We start from the raw sequence: 20755 nt of genomic DNA on the forward strand, positions 1-20755 counted from the left end.
ATTATTTTTTTAATTTAAATTAAAAACCCTGCAAAAATGTACTGCTTCCTACACTTTCTATGGGAAATCCCAATGGATAAAGCATAACATTGGTAACTCTGAATAATTTACCATTTGTCTATGGTCAGATGTTTTCTGGTTATAGTTTTGAGAACCACAATATCTAGGTTTATATATTTATTACAGTAGAGTTTCCACACATATGTCTATAATGAGTCATAGGGTCATTTGAACAAAATTTACATTTAGCTGAAGGAAGCCCATGGAGCCTTTGCTTACATGGTTTAAGTTTTGTTTACAGCTTTCCATATGCCCAGACTTTAACAATCTGTCACACAGATTTTAAAAAATCATTTGCAATCACCCAAATTTCCTTCAGCATGAATAATATATACCGAGAAATGTTGGAAGATAATTAAAATGAAAACCAGCAATTTAGAGCACACTGAGTATGAATTAAAGTACGCTATCTGCTTTAAATGGGAATTTTCTGAGGAACAGATGGGCTCTTTTCTAAAGTCGGTAGCTTTCACCTAGCTATAGAGTCCTGGAATCATTCAGTGCAATCCATGGAGGCACAGCCATGAGAAAATGGGGATGTGTGTGTTGCCAGCCATGAAATGACCCCCAAGATGGGATATCCTCAGAATCAAGAGTAAAAGAAAGTAAGAGCTACTGAAAACTCATTTTAGAGGAATCTTGGAAAACTCTGTACTTCAAAACCCATGCCCCATTCAATGTTTGGATTCATCATTAGTTCTGGACAATAAAACTTTCCTGAATTTGAGAGTTATAACTGAGGTTTAAAAATTGGGTAGACAAAAATGTGTTAACTACTGAGAACTGGTTTTTAGGAATGGTTAAGACACTGGCTTCATGTCTGTTATAATACAACTTTGTTATATGCCCTTAGGCCCATGATTTCACTTCTCTGAGCATTGGTTCTTTGTCTGGAAGACTGAGACAACCATGGTGTCTCTTGATGAGGTTGCTCATAAGACTAGCTATAGAATACCATACACGGGTAAAAACACTCAGAGCTAGTCACTGCACAAAGTCAATGTTCAGTAAATGTTTTTTCTCATAATGAGCAAACTCCTGACAAAAGAAGTACATGTAGTACCTTCTCAACTGGCCATATCGCCACACTACATAGTGGAGTAGTTAATAATATAATAATATGATATATTATTATATTATGAATTATATATATAATAAATTATAAATATATATTATAATGTAATAATAAAGGCAGTTCATTGATACTTTAGCTTTCTAAAGCATTCAAAAAATTTAAGCATTTGGAAAATGGCTCCATGTCCTTGGTAAATATAAGCAAAAGGCATAGTCAGGACTTGGTTTATTGTTCTGGGGAGAAAATGATCATTGCCCTAAGGCATCAACCCAGCATTATGATTTTTATTTTTTTTAAGGATTTTTTTTAAAGATTTTATTTATTTATTTGACAGAGACAGAGATCACAAATAGGCAGAGAGGCAGGCAGAGAGAAAAGAGGAAGCAGGGCCCCCCACTGAGTAGAGAGCCCAATGTGGGTCTTGATCCCAGGACCCTGAGATCATGACCTGAGTCAAAGGCAGAGGCTTAACCCACGGAGCCACCCAGGTGCCCCAGTGCAGAAACTTTGTAACTGAGAAATGTCTTTGTAATGAAGTATTTACAGGATGGAAGTTCAGGGACATGGAGTTTATATCTACCCACTAATTATAATATTCAAATGCATGAATGACTTACTTCATCATTCTTAAACTCATTAAGGACAGTCTGAGTTACAGGATCATATCCCTACCCTAGTGATCAAGTAAAAGCATCTGTCATCAGTCATTAAGTGAGGCCCAGCAAATTCAATCATGTAAAAATGCAGATTGTATTTTTGTGAGATAAGAAGAAAAAGAAATTTGTCTGCTAGTACATATCCTCACAAAGACCTCAAAAGAAAAGACAGTAAAACACAGCCCACAAGGAACTTGCTCTGACCTGAGGAAAGCCACAGGATTGGGGGCAAGTCAACTCCTTCCCATGTTCCTTGCAATCAAGAGCAGGAACCCAACCACCTCTGACTCCAGGAGAACAGAGACTGCTGGAGTGTTTCCTTGCATGAGAATTTCCTTCTTTATGGATTTTACCATGGTTGTGAATGTTTCCCTTCTTGACCGTCCATGTGCCGTGAAGGTCATTTAATAGTGCCGGGTAAGAATTGGACTTCATGGTTAGGATGGCGTGCACTATTGTCCAGCTGAAGTATATGATAAACTCTCATTGCCCTCTGAGGGTCAATTATTAGGAAAATCTAACGTTTGTTTAACTCAGTTCTGGATTGATAGTCATACTCCAAAGTTCTCCAGTCCTCAGAAACCCACCAGAAGCCACTCATCCCATCCCCACACCTTCCGGGTCAAAGACACCCGAGTTGACAGTTCTTAGTGAATGGTAGAGGTTCTCGCCCTCTACATGCCTGGTGACCTCCCTCATGCCCCATCCCTGTAGCACTCAGTGGTCCTGGGGTATAGCCTGGGCTGGACCAAAGACAACTTGGGGTGAAAAGTCCATCTCCCACTCTCCCAACTGTCCTTTGTCTGCACAGCACTGGAATGCTTTCTACAGGAGAGCAGAGTGCCAGCCACACCTAGAAATGCTACCCAAATACTCAGGCAACATGTTTTTAATATCATGCTTCTCTCAGGATGTTATTTTTACAATTCATAATTCTCCACATATTTACAGGAAGGAAATACAGAGTACGGGAAGAGGAATATTTTGTTATTTGGGATTTACAAATAAGTAAATGAATGAATGAACAAATGAATGTATCCTTAACAGTTGAGTGAATCACTGTATAAATGAAGTAGTTTGAGCACAAGCTTAGTAGTAATGCCAACACTGGCCATTTACCCAAGAGGACAGTGCTGTGAGGACTCAAAGGTGGTGATAACAGGATCCCTGCTACATGTCATTGATTTTCCTGAGTCACACTGTCTACACTATTGTTTAAATCACTTTCATGAGTTGTAATTGACACGCTAAAATTCTACCCCCTGAAAATGTATCATTCAATGATTTTTAGAAAATTCAGAGTCCCACAATCTTTAGCACAACTTAATTTTAGAGGACTTCTTGTGTCTGTTTTTCAGGTACTCGCTACTGCTAACTTACCCCCAGATAACCGTGAATCTAGTGACAGTCTCCATCACTGGGCTGTTTCTAGAAATTCCATATTAATAGAATCAGACAGTAGGTAGGCTTTGAGTGTGGCTTCTTTTCCTTAGCATCATTTTCCTGAGGCTTCTCCACATTGTCGCATCTATCAGTATATCCAATTTATTAGTGGGCACTGTTTCCATCCTGGGTACTTCTCATATCATTTCTCCATTCACTGAAGTGTGAACATGTTTTTGGCTGTCATGAATAATGCCTCTATCAACTTTCACCTACACATCATTGTGTGAACACAGGTTTTCATTTCTTTTGAGTAATACCTAGGATGGGAGTATTGGGTCATCTAATAAATGTAAGTTTTTTCCTTTTGAAAAACTGCCAAACTGTTTTCCAGAGTGCCGATTTTACCTTCTTACCAGCAATCAATGATAGATCTAGTTTTTGTAAGACCTTATTAGCACTTGGTATATTCTATCTTTTTTATTACAAACTCTCTAGTGTGGACATAGTGGTATTTCACTGTGATTTTTTTTTTTTTAAGATTTGATTTATTTATTTGACAGATGGAGATCATAAGTAGGCAGAGAGAGAGGAGGAAGCAGGCTCCCCACTGAGCAGAGATTCCCGATGCGGGTCTCAATTCCAGGACCCTGGGATCACGACCTGAGCCGAAGGCAGAAACTTTAACCCACTGAGCCACCCAGGTGCCCCTCTCACTGTGATTTTAATTTGTATTTCCCAAGTGACTAATGATGGTGAACATATTTTCATCTGCTTATGAGTTATCCTCATCTCTACTTTGGCAAAAATTTTTTGAAATCATTTACTCATTTTATAATGTGACTATTTTTTAAATTATTGAATTGCAACAGTGCTTTGTATATCCTGCTCATGAATTCTTTATCAGATAAATGATTTGAAAATATTTGCTCTTAACTTGATGGAGCCCAATTATCAGTATTATTTTATGGACCATGCTTACAGTACAACAGCTAAGAAATCCTTGCTTCTTCTGAGATTAAGTCAATTTTCTCCTGTTTTATTCTAGACGCCAGGAAGTTTTAATCAGTTATAGGCTTGCAGTTCTCAGTTGCCCCTTTACCTTTTGTCTTTTCCTCCCATCTACCACTTTTTCTTTCTCAGATTTTTGTAACCAAAGAGAATGAGGCTCCTCATCCTTATTTTATTTTATTTTTTAAGATTTTATGTATTTACCTGAGAAAAAAGAGAGCACGCATGAGCAGGGGAGGGCTAAAGGGGGTGGGAGAGAGACACTCTCAAGCAGACTCCTTGCTGAGCACAGAGCCCAAGTCAGGACTCAATCTCAGGACCCTGAGATCATGAATGAGCTGCAATCAAGAGTCGGATGCTTAATGGGCTGAGCTACCCATGCTCGCCCCATCCCTGTTTTAAATAAAGTGAATATCTTTTATTTTCATTTGCTTCCTTTCTCTGTGACAATGAAAAATTTCCTTGTTGCAGTGGTAGCTCTACCACTCTACCCACCACAAAGGGCACCCATATAATTAAGCTCTAAGAAATACATGTGGTATAAATACATATATTGTGGTGAGACCATGAAGATCTAAACTCTTCGCAAATTTCAAGTATACAACACAGATCAACTGTAGTCATGTATAGCACATATAATTTCTATAACTTGTTCATCCCACATAACCAAACCTTTTTACCCTTTTTCCAACATCTCCCCATTTTTCCCACCCTGAACCCTTAGCAGCCATCATTTTATTTTGAGTTTTATGAATTACACTTTTTTTATATTTCACCTATAAGTGGAATTGTGCAGTATTTGTCTTTCTGTGTCTGGCTTATTTCACTTAGCTGAATGTCCTCCAGGTTCATATGTGGAAACAAGTGTCCATAGAAGGATAAATGATGAGCACATTATATATATATAATGAACTTAAAATATATGGCAGGAAGGGAGAGGAAAGCAACGCAAGGGGGAAGAGAGTGGGATGCAAGTGTAGTAACAGTAGTTCAGCTGAGCTGGTACAAAGAGAACCAAGCTGTCAGGTGCGAGTGTAGCTGACTCCAGCAGGAAGCCCAAAATTAATGAGGTGAGCCTTTCGTCACTTTCTAGCATGGTAAAGCAAGTGCCTTAAACTGGAGAAAGCGCTCACTTCCCATGTTTCATCTCCCCCATGGAAAGGCACATCAGTCTGGATTCAGGTGGGTCCCTGAGATGTGAGGGTCATTTTACTTTTGTAAAAGCCCCAAACAAAAGGCTCCAGCAGCTTCCTGGGCATAAGGCAGGGAAGGGGTTGGAGTGGAACAGTACTAGGTACTGAGTCAGAATGACACTATGATGTTTCCTCTAGGTTTCCTCCTCATTCTCCCCTGAAGGAGGTCTCCGTAGAGGTGCCAGAAACCCGACTCCTCACATGGGGTATGCAATGTTCCTGGGTCTTCTCATTCTACCACGTAGACCTTTGTTGATGATGTTCCTGTTGATCAAAGTGCCTCAGCAGAAGTAAGGTGTCTGTAACGAGCACTCCGTTGCTCTGTCCTTATGAGGCAAAGACAACATAGCCCAGGCTCGCCAGTAACTAGATGAAAAACCATGGTTTTCCTCTGAGCATCTCAGACAGCCAACACATGGGCTCAGAGAGATTTTACTAGAGGGTGACCAATTTAAGGATGACGTAGCTTTCAATCTATGAAAGTGACAAGATCAGTGCCTTTTGCAGAGTTGCGGTTTACTTGGGTCATCCATTCTTTCCTACTGAAACTTAGCACAGATGGAACATGCCTTACACGCTAATTCTACTTGTTAGCAAAATGGAATATTCCATTATTTCAAGATCTCGGAAGAAAAGCCACAGTCGCTTTCACATATGAATAACACTCCCAAGATTTTGTCAAATGACTCTGACAGTATTTAAGAAGTACATCAAAAAAAGCTCGGATTCCTATTAACATTGTAAAATCAAAATTAAAACCAGAAGAAGGTATGAGTAGACATCTGTCTCCACAAGCAATTCAAGGAGATTGGAAATATGGAATGTGCAGTTGGCAACTAGAAATTTTGCTTTGTTAAACAAAAACAAAATGACATATGGTTTTTATTCAGGTAGAGAAAAAAACTCAGCAATGAGAAATAAAAAGGAATTACTGAAAGAAATGTCCAAAGGCAGTAGGAACATGTGGTATCCTTTGATAGCTTATATTCATTTCAGGCTTTTCAAATATATTTTAAGTTTTCATAGATATGAGGGGAAATTAACATATATATGGTGGAACTTGAACAGCTGATTTGTTTGGGCCTGTACATACATTGCTCTCGTTTCCATAGGAGAACTAAGACAAGGTCTACCTAAGACCTTCGCAACTGGCTTTTCTTTCTTCAGATTTAAATGTCTTTCTCAGATTTTCTTGTGTGCTTTGTAACATACATATAATAAATTACTTTTCCCAAAGTATTACAGCCATGGGTATGGTAATTAGAGTGAAACAAATTGCAGTGGTCATTAAGTAAAATGATGAATTGGTCAGAAACCATTAGAGGCAGAAAACTCAACACTAAGACTGTGATGAATGATTAAGTGATGTAAAACTTTTTTGTGAGAGGCAACCCGACAAAACTCTTCTTCCAGACCCAGGCAATAAACTCTTTTCGGTGGAACCAGGATGCACATAAGAGGAAAGGTGAGGTCTTTGCAAATTTTATTTTATTTTATTTTATTTTATTTTATTTTATTTTATTTTATTTATTTAAGTCTTTTTAAAAAATTTTTTCTTTATTTTTTTTTGAGAGAGCACAAACGGGGGTGCGGCAGTCAGAGGGGGAGAGAGAGAAGCAGACTCCCAGCTGAGCAGGGAGCCCGAGGTGGGGCTCGATCCCAGGACCCTGGGATCATGACCTGAGCCAAGGGCAGAGGCTTAACCATCTAGGACACCCAGTTGCCCCTGCAAATTTTAATATATCATGCCAAGTATTTCATTTTGTGGCAAAATAAATTTCTCCCTCAAAATCCCTCATGCCCCCAAAACCAAATTACATATATGTTTTTAAAAATCTAATCTTTCACTGCATCTGTATCTTTGGGGTAAATATCCAGGAGTGCAGTTGCTGGGTCATAGGGAAGTTCTATTTTTAATTTCTTGAGGAATCTCCACACTGTTCTCCAAAGAGGCTGCACCAACTTGCATTCCCACCAACAGTGTAGGAGGGTTCCCCTTTCTCCACATCCTCTCCAACACATGTTGTTTCCTGTCTTTATAATTTTGGCCATTCTAACTGGTGTAAGGTGGTATCTCAGTGTGGTTTTAATTTGAATCTCCCTGATGGCTAGTGATGATGAACATTTTTTCATGTGTCTGATAGCCATTTGTATGTCTTCATTGGAGAAGTGTCTGTTCATATCTTCTGCCCATTTTTTTTTTTTGTATGATTGTCTGTTTTGTGTGTGTTGAGTTTGAGGAGTTCTTTATAGATCCTGGATATCAACCTTTTGTCTGTACTGTCATTTGCAAATATCTTCTCCCATTCCGTGGGTTGCCTCTTTGTTTTTTTGACTGTTTCTTTGCTGTGCAGAAGCTTTTGATCTTGATGAAGTCCCAAAAGTTCATCTTCACTTTTGTTTCCTTTGCCTTTGGAGACATATTTTGAAAGAAGTTGCTGGGTCTGATATCAAAGAAGTTACTGCCTATATTCTCCTCTAGGGTTCTGATGGATTCCTGTCTCACGTTGAGGTCCTTTATCCACTTTGAGTTTATCTTTGTGTACGGTGTAAGAGAATGGTCGAGTTTCATTCTTCTACATATAGCTGTCCAGTTTTCCCAGCACCATTTATTGAAGAGAGTGTCTTTTTTTCTACTGTATATTTTTTTCCTGTTTTGTCAAAGATAATTTGACCATAGAGTTGAGGGTCCATATCTGGGCTCTCTACTCTGTTCCACTGGTCTATGTGTCTGTTTTTATGCCAGTACCATGCTGTCATGGTGATCACAGCAATGGCCACGGTCGCCAAACTGTGGAAAGAACCAAGATGCCCTTCAACGGATGAATGGATAAGGAAGACGTGGTCCATATACACTATGGAATATTATGCCTCCATCAGAAAGGATTAATACCCCAACTTTTGTAGCAACATGGATGGGACTGGAAGAGATTATGCTGAGTGAAATAAGTCAAGCAGAGAATTATCATATGGTTTCACTGATTTGTGGAGCATAACAAATAGCATGGAGGACAAGGGGAGATGGAGAGGAGAAGGGAGTTGAGGGAAACTGAAAGGGGAGGTGAACCATGAGAGATTATGGACTCTGAAAAACAATCTGAGGGTTTAGAAGGGGTGGGGGGTGGGAGGTTGGGGGAACCAGGTGGTGGGTATTAGAGAGAGCACAGATTGCATTGAGCACTGGGTGTGGTGCAAAAACAATGAATACTGTTACGCTGAAAAAAATAAATAAATTTTTAAAAAATCTAATCTTTCCAAAAAAAATTTTAAATCTTATCTTTTATCTTTTTTTCTGGAAAATTACTTTTTACTTTTATTTTTTAATACAATGATCTTGTCTTATGCTGTATATCAATATTAAATTTTAATATATCCATTTATTCAACATTAAATGCTATAGAATTTTATCAAAAGTACCTCCACCTTATTTATAAATAACAAATATATCTTTTTAAATTCCCCTATCTTCTAACTTCATGCATTATTTTACTAAATATATCACTTGTAATCTGTGAGAAATTGAATTCTTAAAAATCCAATCCAAGCAGGGGGACCTGGGTAGCTGAGATGCTTAACATCCACATTTTTAGACAATGTGTAACCCAGGAGTGTGGCTAAATTTGTCCCGTGGGTCATAGTTTTCCTACCCCTAATCTAAGGCAATAACACAAAATTTGATGATATGTGGGTAATAGTATATTCTGCAGCCAAAATGTGATAAAACAGAAGCAGGTAAGATCTCTATTAGGATGATTTCTGAAGGTTTCTTTTAAAAAAAAATAGTGTTATTAATGGCTGCCCTGGAGGAATTGCTAGGGTTTAATAGGAATTGGAGAAAGTATAGCTATTCTCGGTAAGAAGCCTCACTTGTTTATACAAATATTTTTTGAGCTAAGGGTAAGGCGGATGAAGAGCCAGTGGACTATAAACAAGACTAATGTCTCTCTGGGCTCTTGCATTGATAACAATGCAAAGAAGTAGAAAGGTCCAGCATGACTTCTCATCAACAAGGCCAATTTGACAGAAGCACAGTAGGATCTGAGACTGGAAAGACTAATGAGTTGATACACCAAGAATAAAATAAAAGGAGAAGCCATTGCTCACTAACTTCTGCAAGGACTATGAAATGTTCCCCAAGTCAGATGGCCCTGTGAGTTCAAAATTTCATAATTTCCTTTTAACTGTGTGTCAAAGCTGAAATGTTACATAGCAGTTCAATTCGATGCCAAAGTGTGCTATGATGTTTACAGTTAGACGTATGTAATAATTGTTGAAGCCACATCAGGTTTCTGGAATCAAAGACTATACCAACTCACTTACTTCTTTTATACTTCTCTTTCACTACATGTTGAAATATTATCTTACATAGAAGGTTGATATATGCAGAAGTACACTATAAGTAGTATCAGTGCTCATCTGTTTTTGTATCTCTATTGTTATTTTTTAATATTTCAAATATTATTATAATTTATTTTTATATATTCAAAATTCTCTTCCTCTCTTTCCTTTCATTGGTAGTGGCCATTTCTAAGTCTTGTTTTATGGGAAAAAAAAAAAGTGATGCTCCTTTGCCTCGATTTCTATTCCCTTTTTGTTTGTTTGTTTTGTGTTTGATCAGTACAGTCATGAAGCAGTAAATAATCAGAGACTTTTAAACAACTTACTCTTTCCCTTCAAACTATTTTACATGATTCATGAACATCTTGGAATTATCTTAATCATTTAATAGTACACTATCTTTGATATTTCTCATAAATCTCCTACAAAAGGAAGGAAAATGCCAAAACACTCCACTGAACTGTTTTATATACAAATATCCCGGTATTCTTTTGAAGTAGAATCAGCATCCACAGCCAATAGTAACTTCTGGAACTGAGGAGAGATTCAAGTTGATTCAAATTAATCTCTTTTACTTGTACCTATTTTAAGCTGTAAATCTGTGTACGGGTAAAGTTATTTGTAGAAGTGATAGATTACTAAAGACAAATATTTGTCTTTATAACAGATACTTTATAACTTAGCTATTTTTTACTCATTATTGAAGTAACTAAAAGTAAATTACATCAGCTATCTATCACTTACAAAAAGGTACACCCCCTCCCCCCAACACACACAGAGGATTGCTACATACGAAACCACAGCAGTGAAGTGAAGGTCAGTGCAAGCTATGCGACTGAATCAAAGATGATGTTAAAAAATAAGATTTTATTTATTTATTTATTTGATAGAGTGAGAGACAGTGAGAGACAGAAGACAAGAATGGGGAGTGGGAGAGGGAGAAGCAGGCTTCCTGCTGAGCAGAGCTCCATGCCAGGGACCCTTGGATCATGACCTGAGCCGAAGGCAGTTGCTTAACTGACTGAGTCACCCAGGCACCCCAAAGATGATCCAAATTAATCAGCTTTTTTTCCCATGCTCAAATGAAGAAAATGAAATTTTCTTTACATTTAGGTTATTCAGATAATTAGTTATATCTAAGCATGGATACCTTTAGCTAAGTCCCCTAGAGATAGTAATAATGCTGCCCTACACTGCCGTTTCTCATAGCTGACTCTCTTACAGCTACTATAATAAAAGATTAAAAAGGAATTCAATGAGTAATTTTAAACTTTTGAATTGTGTCTCACAAATGGGAAACTGCCTGGAGACTCTCGGCAAGGTTAAAATAAGTCAGGTTCACTGCGGTCTTTCTGGTGCCATCTTCTAAATTTAAACTTTCCTTATCAGATATTCTTCTATAACATATTAAAAGCAACTCTGAAAAGATAAGAAACATATGAACATCACACTGAAGATAAAAAAAGGGGGCCTAAAATTTCTGATAAGCTATCAGCTTTCCGATTTCACTAGTTTTCTATGAAAAAGAGTGAATAGTTCGTTCAAACTCTGTTTTCAAACAAACTTGCCAAAATGTTGAGTTTCAGTTTTACTTTGGATAATCTTTAGGAACTTTACTCAGCGTTTTATTTGTTCACATCCCTGCCTTTCATTCTAATAAAATGAAAGCCTTCAATTTCATAGTAGAAACAAAACGAAGTCATAACCTGGGCCTCTGGACAGTAAAGGACCCAGGCGATGGGGAGTTTTCAGAACTGATAATGGAAATAAGAATGTTGACTCTATCCGTATGGATTTGTGGGAGCTCCCTGATCACCCTGTAGGAGTTTCAGGCAACTTGATCTTAGAAAGTGTACCCAAGTCGGGGGACATGGAAATTCATCTTTGTCCTGCTGCACCTGCTCGAGCAAGTAAATGCTCTTGGTGGGAATGAGAAATGCAGGAGACAGACGGTCAAGGAGAGCTTCAACTCCTGAACCCTAGCCTCTTCTCTTCATGGCAGTTAAAGAAGATGTGGAGAGGTGCAGACCCACAGAGGTCATGCTACAGCACAAAATATCACACAGGGCCATCCCCTCAGAACTGGAAATGTGGAGGGTGCATTTTCCAGGGCTGGGTGGGCCTACGGTGGCTGAGCTGCTCACTGCACACCTTTCCGTCTTCACCTCCTCTGAGCCGGGCGTTTCCCTGACCGCTCTGATGATGACGCCGAGTCAGGCAGGAAATGATTCTAATCATCCATTAGTGACCGTCTGAAGGGCAGGAACAACGCTGACCCTTCCCAATGAAATGAACTCTTCTGACTATTCCTCCCAAGCTCTTGTATTGGCAAGTCTACAGTTTGACTCTGTAGATGCAGAAATGTCACTTTCCTATCAGGTATGATCTTGGAAAGCAAATAAATATGGGACACAGTACAAAGAAGGATGAAAAATGACATACTGAACGCTCACCCCCTTTCACATCGTACGACTGAATTCCAGTCAAACATGAACCCACTGAGTCAAATCAAATTATGTGACTTACCCTTAGTATGTTCATCTCGATCTAGGAAGCAATGGTCTACGAGAAACCGGGAGCATGACTTCTTAATCAAACTTCGGATGATGCTAAGTGCATAACATCATTCTTATACTTCTAACTTTGCTAGGAACACTGTACTTCAAATGCTCTATTAATTTGGAGCGGTACCCCCAAATAGTCAGTTGGGGTAAATAAATAAACTAGGTAAGCAGTGTAATGGTTATAAACATTTCTCACCGGTGATTCTGTTTCAATGTTGGGAGGAATTTTCTAGTAAAAAAGCAGACTTAAAGGACTGCTCAGCTCTTCTTGATACTATAAATTTTCTGGAAGTAGCTAAGAGGAAGGGAGTCCACCACGCATATTACCCCAGTTTTACCACCCCACTAATAATTACCTGTCCCAGTCATGCATCCTATGTATGCCCTTTTTTCTTTTATCTTCTCAACATTTCCACAACTGTCACTGTCGTGTGTGCCCCCAAGCCCTCACCATGTGTATGGATGAAACACGCCATCAGTGAGTATGGCATTAAGAACAGGCCACTCATCAAATTGCTGTGGGATCTTATAGTTCAGCATTCATTTTTGGTCGTGCTTCTTCCAACTCTGGCCTCTGGCCTCATCGGTAGTGATGTGGGGCTTCTGTTTCATCCCTCCAGGCTCTCCCACCTGTGCTCTCCTGCGGTCCTCATTACCACCACTCTCCCACCTTTGCCCAACCTTGAAAATTGCTGGTGTGATGATCATGGGCTATTTTTTCTTACAGGTGTAGGGTCTGGATCAGTCACTCTTAATGTGGCGGTGGACAAAGTGTTTAACCAAACTCTGAAGGAGACGACAGTTCTGGTCTCCTGAGGCTGGTGAGAAGATGAGGTGAGTCACTGCACGCGATGAACTTCCTTATACTCCTATGTTGTTGGCTCCCATCAAGCACTCCCCAGACCCCTCCCCATGAGCATACCCACAAGGTTTTGCTCCTGTCTTTTCTGGACATCCTTAATACCCTCATGTTTCAACTGTATACCTTCATTCCTTCTTTGTAGTCTTTCTTTGAAATCTCAACTCCCAATGGACTCTCATTTCCTTGAACTTCTACAAAGATGGCTTCTAACCTTACTCCTGATGTTATTCTTCCCAGAGTCCAAAATCTGAGTTAGCTTCATTCAGGAATGTCCCTAGACAAAGCCAAATGATATGAGGTAGTTTTCATTTGTTGGAGTAGGTGTCAGGCATGCACCTGACTCCCCTGGTGCCTTCTTTTGAGGTCTTTTCTGCTTTCTTCTCTACCTCAAAGAAGTGTTACACGAGTTTATAGGATAATTCTCTTAAAATAATTGAGAATGTTCAAGAGGGAGATTTCACTTAAGTATTAAGACATAGCATAGCGCTTTATCTCATAAACATTCAAAAATAAGAGATGGTAACATAAGAATGGTAAGTGGTCTCGTGTGTGCTAAGAATTTAAACTATGTGTCTCTGAATTATAGATTCCAGCTTAATAGGAATCATTTAAATTAGGAGAAGTTGTTGAAGTACATTGCTTAGAGAATTATTCAAATTCAAATATGTATCAGCTAATGTGGAGTATTGAAAAAGGACACTATTAAAAGAAAGCAGATATGCTGAATAGTATGAGAGTGATTTTTTTTTTTTACTTCTAAAACTTCTTTGAAATTTTCTAAAAACATTGTGTTGTCTTTTAATTAGCTTAATGCTCCAAGGGATAACCAATACACCTAAAATATTAGCAGCCTACCATTAAAATGTATTCATGCATTTAGGAATCAACCAGGAGAACAGAAGCTACAGTAAGCATTTTAGGTAGAAGAGACTTGCTAAAGGAAAGAGCATCTTACATGATTTCTGGAGCTCAGAAAGCTGCCACCCATGATTGGGGAAGCTGCTGTAGACATCTCAGTGTGTTGGATGCAATGAAGTGGGTGTTTCTCAGACTCACCTCGGAGCTACAGAAGTTCTCAAGAATCTCTGAAGAGCTCCTGTCCACTGTCACAGTCAGTGGCAGCGAGGAGGGGCTCCCCAGGAGCTCTCAGGGAGTCTGGATGAACCCTGCATCTGCTGGAGTCTGCCTGCAGCCAGCTCTGGACATTATGGCTTCTCCTCTGCCCAAGTCCGAAATGATGCACATATTCTCCTGGTGGCAAGACCAGGGGACAAGACAAGGAAGGGCATTTTCTACTTTAGAAATGCACAAATGAGCGGCAGGCAGCAGAGAAGGCTGCATGCTCACCTAACTGTGCAAAGGACTGTGAACTATGCTGGTGAGTGTGGTGAGGTCTTGTAGTTGGGAGGATGGGGATGGTATTTCCCGTCCCTCCACATTCACTTCCCATTGACGGGGCAGGTCACATGGCCCCCCCGGCTGTAAGAGGAGCTGTCTCTCAGTGGCTGCCCATATGATGGAAAGAGGAACATTAATATGGATGGAAAGTCAATTTCACAATGAACTATTTACAGAAAAGATTCAACGTTTACAGTTGAAAAAATGAATGCTGGGTCTGGGATGAGATCTTAGTTTATCAATATAAAGTATACTGTTGACCTGTTAGATTCTATTCTTATTTACTGAATGATTACTTTCGAAACCTTTGAAGTGTGCTAGGGTTTTTCCTAGGATATGAATATTAATGGTAAAATGATCCCTAATTTTATTGTGTGAGAGCTTTGAACTAATATATTAACTTTGCTTTTCTGTCAGTCACACTGGTCCTCATCCTGAAGTGAATGATCACATTACTGGGAATTTGCAGAAAATCTACATCTACTGAATGCAGTGAGTTTTCTGGGAAAGCAATTTTTATATGAACATAGAATGGACCCTTTTGAGTTTTACTCAATTATACATAGCAAATTTATGTTGCAAATACACGCATTTTATAACCTTGTTTTGTAAAAAAAAAAAAAAAATTGAGTCTTTGCTTGAACTCATTACCATGAAAAAAATTAGAGGTTACCTGAATTTCTATGGGAAACTCATAGTAAGCAACAAGGAAATGAACACATTTACGTTTTCTGAAGCACCTTCTATGAAGTTCAGTCTAGAGGGTGATTTGAAGAATCACATAAGCTAGGAGAACGCTACATATTTTATTCATCCAAATAAAGCTCATTGAGTAGTCTCCAAATGAACGAATGAAGTGAATTATTTATGTAGTGTGTTTACTTCTCTGTCTCTATACGGGGCTCTTAAAATCAGCTATGTTTATTGCCTGCACCTAACAATATCTGCCACATTAATTTTTGTGAATGAGTAAAAATGGAAATCACTGTCAGATGTGCCTGATCAGCCCTTTTCTTCTGAAATGAAAATGCTAATTCTCTGCACAGAAGTTTCTTAATTGTGTGTTCACATCACAGCAATGCTCTTCCCTTATGCCACAGCCCCCTTATGCTGCTGAAGCTCTAATGAAGTTCACACCATTTATATAACCCCGTCCCCTACTCTCTTCAGCTGGCAATGTCACATGAATTTTTACTACAGAAAAAGAAGGTCTATGAAGATAGATACGCTGTTTCCCCAAAGGGGCATCACTGTGTTAAAAGCATATGAAGAGCTTTATTCTGTATCTCCAGGTCCAAATAGACTGAACCACTAGTCGCTGTCTGAATTACAGCTTCTTCAGGGGTTAGCTGCAATTTGTTTAAAATTTGAGAACAATTAACAGACTCACTGCACTATGGTATGCAATACTTATAGCTCTGGCAGCGATCTATTACAGAACGTGTATTTTCGGTTTTCTTGTTCCAAAACAAGCTTAATGCAAAGGTCTCACCTTTTAGATGCAGCATCTAAAAATTTTAGGCAAACTGAATTTAAAACTGCATCAAGCCACAAGATAATAAAAAGCACATTTCTGTGTAGTTGAAGGATCAGAGTAGTCTCTTAATTTGTGCAAAGTAGTGTTCCATACGTGGGTTTTTCAAGCATGGGACTGTGTCGTGCCCATCACGATGCCCAGTGGGAGCTGCACAGACGGGACCTGTGAACGGTCGTGTCAGGGACAGCCGTGGCTGATAGGAAATGGAGAAGCCCCAAACACTTACCACTTTGTTTTTATAAGGGAGACCTAGAATGAAAGAAAAGAATCGAAATGGAGTAGAGTTCTTCAAAAAGCACCACGAGCTGTGTGCTGTGTATAAACCTTGAGAGCAGGTGCACCTTCAGGCTTCTCAAAACGGTGCTGGAAGTAACGTGGACACTCTCCGTTGTCACTCACACGTGCAGAGGGGGTTTCTGGGGATCCGTGGCAGCAACCTCGCCAGGACGATAATTGGTCCTAATCCGCTCTCGCGTGTTAATTACAGCAGTGTTCATTTGGGTCATGGAACAAATTTTGCATCTTAAAATGAGTATGACATATTAAGTAAATAAAAATATATAATTGAGTGGAATTAATGTTTTTTTTTTTTTAATCTAACATCTAACTGATAACATTTCCTCACTGGCACCTACGTTAATTGGCACTGGCTCCCATGATGATAGGAAGGTAAATTTCCTACCCTAAGTGACATCTGTGCTTTTTCTCTAATTAACTATGGAGAACTAAGTTGTTATGTAAGGTAGGCAGTGGTAAGTAAGTCTGGTCACTTTATCTCATAGATGAAGAAACATTCTGAGAACTCAATTGCCTATGAATAACTACAGATATTATTAAAAGGAACATTACAATAGATTGTTACACCTTTTAATCAGACTTGGGGAAATTGACATTTGTTCACCAAGGAAATAGCTTGCTTCATGCAACCCTGTAACATCATAGAGAAAACAATATTGTGGTCTTGATGAACACGTGATAATTGATCTTTTTGTACCCTAAATTGTTGATCTGCTTTTTATCTACATTTTTCATGATATTTAAAACATCACTGATAGTTATGTTTCATGCTGTTATACAAAGAATAGTATGCCAGCTTTCTGCTCTTTGGTAGGCTTTTTGATTAATGAAATAATAGCTTAGCATTTATTATAGTTCCATATTTCCTATGGCAATAAAGCAAACCAATAAAATGTCTTACTTCAAAACAATCAATTCAAATGATGGAAAGTCAACAGAAAAATCTGGAAAGAATGTGCAACTCAGATTTTAAGTATTCTAGCAGAATCAGTACTGGTATAATCTCTGATCTGCATGAAATCATTATAAAACGAAACTGAGAAAAGCTAATATCCAAATGGATGAGCTCTTGAGTGTTTAGTACCTCCTTATGCACGCACTGTATTTTCTGATAGATGTTTTTGTTAGTTCGTTAGTGTATTTACATAAGAACAATTTTTTTTTTCATGAAATAAATGAACGTAAAACTCCTTAGGGACATTATCTTAAAAAATACTGAGCAGTGTTATTACCTGTCAGTATGAGTTCAACTTGCAGGAACACTGGAGATTCCAAATGCTGTAGATTATTCTAATAATGCAGACCGTTGTCAGACCACATGCAAATTTTGCTTAACGTTAAAATTTTTATTGATAGTGATAAGAATTAACTTTTTAAAACACTATTTTTGTTTCTTTGTATTTCAAATATTTGCCTTTTGTGTATGAATTTGATAGGTTTTAGTTAGTAACAAAATCATGGACTGGTGTATGTCAGAATTTATATTACTTTATGCAAAGGAGGGACCCATGATGACTTTGAATTGAGAGTCACTTTTATTAGTATACTGCTGGTAAAGCCAAAGATGGGGGGGGGGGGTGCAAAGTGGGGATAGGGTGGGAGGTAAGAGAAGGAAAGACAGAGAACACAGAAATGTAAGAAGCCAGGAAGAGATGTGGGGGCACTACGTCTTGGTTTGTAATAAGTAGGAATATAAGCCATCCCTTCTGGAGAACACTCTCCTTGTTCTGATGGAACACACCTGATTCCTTCTGCTCAAGCAAGCCCATGACCTGTGTTAGTGGGTATAATCTTGGCAAAATGTTGTTCATTTTGAAAACAACAAGTAATGTGGGTTTTTTTCTCCCAACTCCTGTAGTAAATGACAGGGTTGGGTTTGTTTGTTTTTCCAAAAGTTAACTGTTTTCCGGTAATACCCAATTAGATCATTATTCCAATTCTAGAATGTGCTATTTTTATGTGACAAGTTTTGCCTATGAGAGATATTTGAAATAATTTCTCTCAAATGGCTCTTATCTGAAGGGATTCCTATTCCATATTATTTCCCAAGATAACTAAAATTTAGTTCTATTTCAAAATCATCTTTTCAGAGATCCTTGCCATTGTAATAAGCAAAACAATGTATTTACTGAATACAAATAATGTATTTACTAAACCATGAAGATGTTTAAAATGACACCCAAACACAATGGTGATTTAAACCATTTGTTTGTTTTCCTTACCAACAAATATATTGAAATATTCAACATGTTTCATGCGTTTTTGGAATCACAGATTTTTCAGCATTTTCTTCTTAAATTAGCTATATTATGTAAGAATTATTGAAAGTTGATTGCAGCAAGTAATTGATGTAGAAGAATCAGTCAAGAAAAATTTAAAAATCCTAAATTTCTTACTTTCCTCATGACTGATCTGGGATCTATATTCAGATGAAGATGTTTCCTTTTGTAAAACTTTCTTAAGTTTGTCCTTCCCTCATTTTGTTAATCAGCTTTTTAAAAAAAATCTCCATGAATGTTATTATTTGGGGACAGTTTGCTATAAACTGCTGCGAATTACTTAAGTAAAAATGCTATAAATGTAAAAAAATGACTGAACTTGGAATAAATGGTTGGATTATGAATTTTTCAATTATTGTCTCGTTGGTGATATTTTGTACGTTAGCTTTCCATACTCAAGTGGAGTCATGGGTTGTAACCTGACAGTCCCTCATGATGATTCCTGCTCTGTGTGCTGTCACAAAAGTTCGCTCTTTCCTTGAACCCCCTCCCTCTCCACTTTCCCTACATGGCCTTAGTGGCAGAATGAGAGACGTTTAAGAATGGACATAAATAGGGGTACCTAGCTGGCTCAGTCAGTGGAGTATGTGACTCTTGATCTCAGGGCTGTGTGTTCAAACCCCACATTGGGTGTAGATATTTGCTAAAAATAAAAATCTTGGGGCCCCTGGGTGTCCCAGTTGGTTAAATATCTGACTCTTGATTTTAGCTGAGGTCATGATCTCAGGGTTGTGATATCAAACTATATAGATAGATAGATAGATAGATAGATAGATAGATATATCTCAAAAAAAAAAAAAGAATGGACATAAATAATTCGTCCTTCTAGGACTTGAAAGGAAAACCTCCAGTCTACATACTTTTGAAATCTGGGACAATGTCAGAACACCGTTTGTCTTATTCATTTGTTTTTCCAGGTACATGTGGAGACAATTCCCACACTTGAATGCTGTTCAAAGCTGGAGGGTCTTTACAGGAGTAGCAATTAGACTATTCTTTTTTTTTTTTTTTTTTTTTATTTGTTTGACAAACAGAGATCACAAGTAGGCAAAGAGGCAGGTGGTGGGGGGGGGGGGGGGACACAGTCTCCCCACTGAGCAGAAAGCCCGACACGGGGCTGGGCTCAATCCCAGGACCCCGGGATCACGACCCGAGCTGAAGGCAGAAGCTCTAACCCACTGAGCCACCGCAGTGCCCCTCATTAGACTATTCTTAAAGTGATGCTTTTTTGAACAGATATTTTATAGTTTTCTAAAATAATGTAAGGAAACCATCTAACTACCAAATGCGTGATACAAACTTTACACTATAAATTCAGAGTAGAGATGATTTTTAGGAATACATATTTAAGATCTTATTGTTATGATGTTTTATGTTCAACAAGGTAATATTTTATCTTGATTTCAGTGACTTGCAAACTTCTTCAGTCAGGTTCCAATTTTTCTCTTTTCCCTAGCTAAAAATATCTTTAATTCCTCTCAGTTATGATCATAGTTTATGTGAATTCTATATATGGTGTTCTGACCTTTCTACATCAGGATTTTGTTTCAGCTCCTAGTAACAAAGCCTGACTTCAGAGGTCTGGACTCAGGAGGACTCCCTCCCTCATACTAAAATGCCACGAAGTCAGCTGTCTGGGGCCTCAAGAAGAGCTCCATAAGGCTGACAGGGCTCCAACCTACTTGCATCTTCCGTCTGTACCTTCACCTCTGGCTGAAGCCTCCGGCCGTCAGAATGCCTCACATAACAGGGTGGCGGCTAGAACAGCAGCCCTCCTGCCCTCACATCAACATTCCCGGTAGCATATTCCTCCATGTGGACACCACAGTCAATGAGATCAAGACAAATATTTATGGTAAAAATGGACACAATGGGGAAAACAGATTTTATTTGCTAATGTTCTTCAAAGAGTAATTAAAGATAGACCTGAAGAATGTTAAATTTCCTGAAAAATAAATTTACTTTATTAGAGGCAGATAGGTTTCCAGATTTCAGTTTGTAAACCTGTATAGAATAGAGCAGTTTAACCAATCATTCCCTTGGTATTTTTAACCACCCCCCCCCACATCCTTTCTTTAGAAACACCAACCCTCAAATATCAG

This window comes from Mustela putorius, unplaced genomic scaffold, assembly GCF_011764305.1.
Source record: "Mustela putorius furo isolate JIRA1106 unplaced genomic scaffold, ASM1176430v1.1 tig00000589_pilon_pilon_pilon, whole genome shotgun sequence".
In the NCBI taxonomy this organism is placed as follows: Eukaryota; Metazoa; Chordata; class Mammalia; order Carnivora; family Mustelidae; genus Mustela; species Mustela putorius.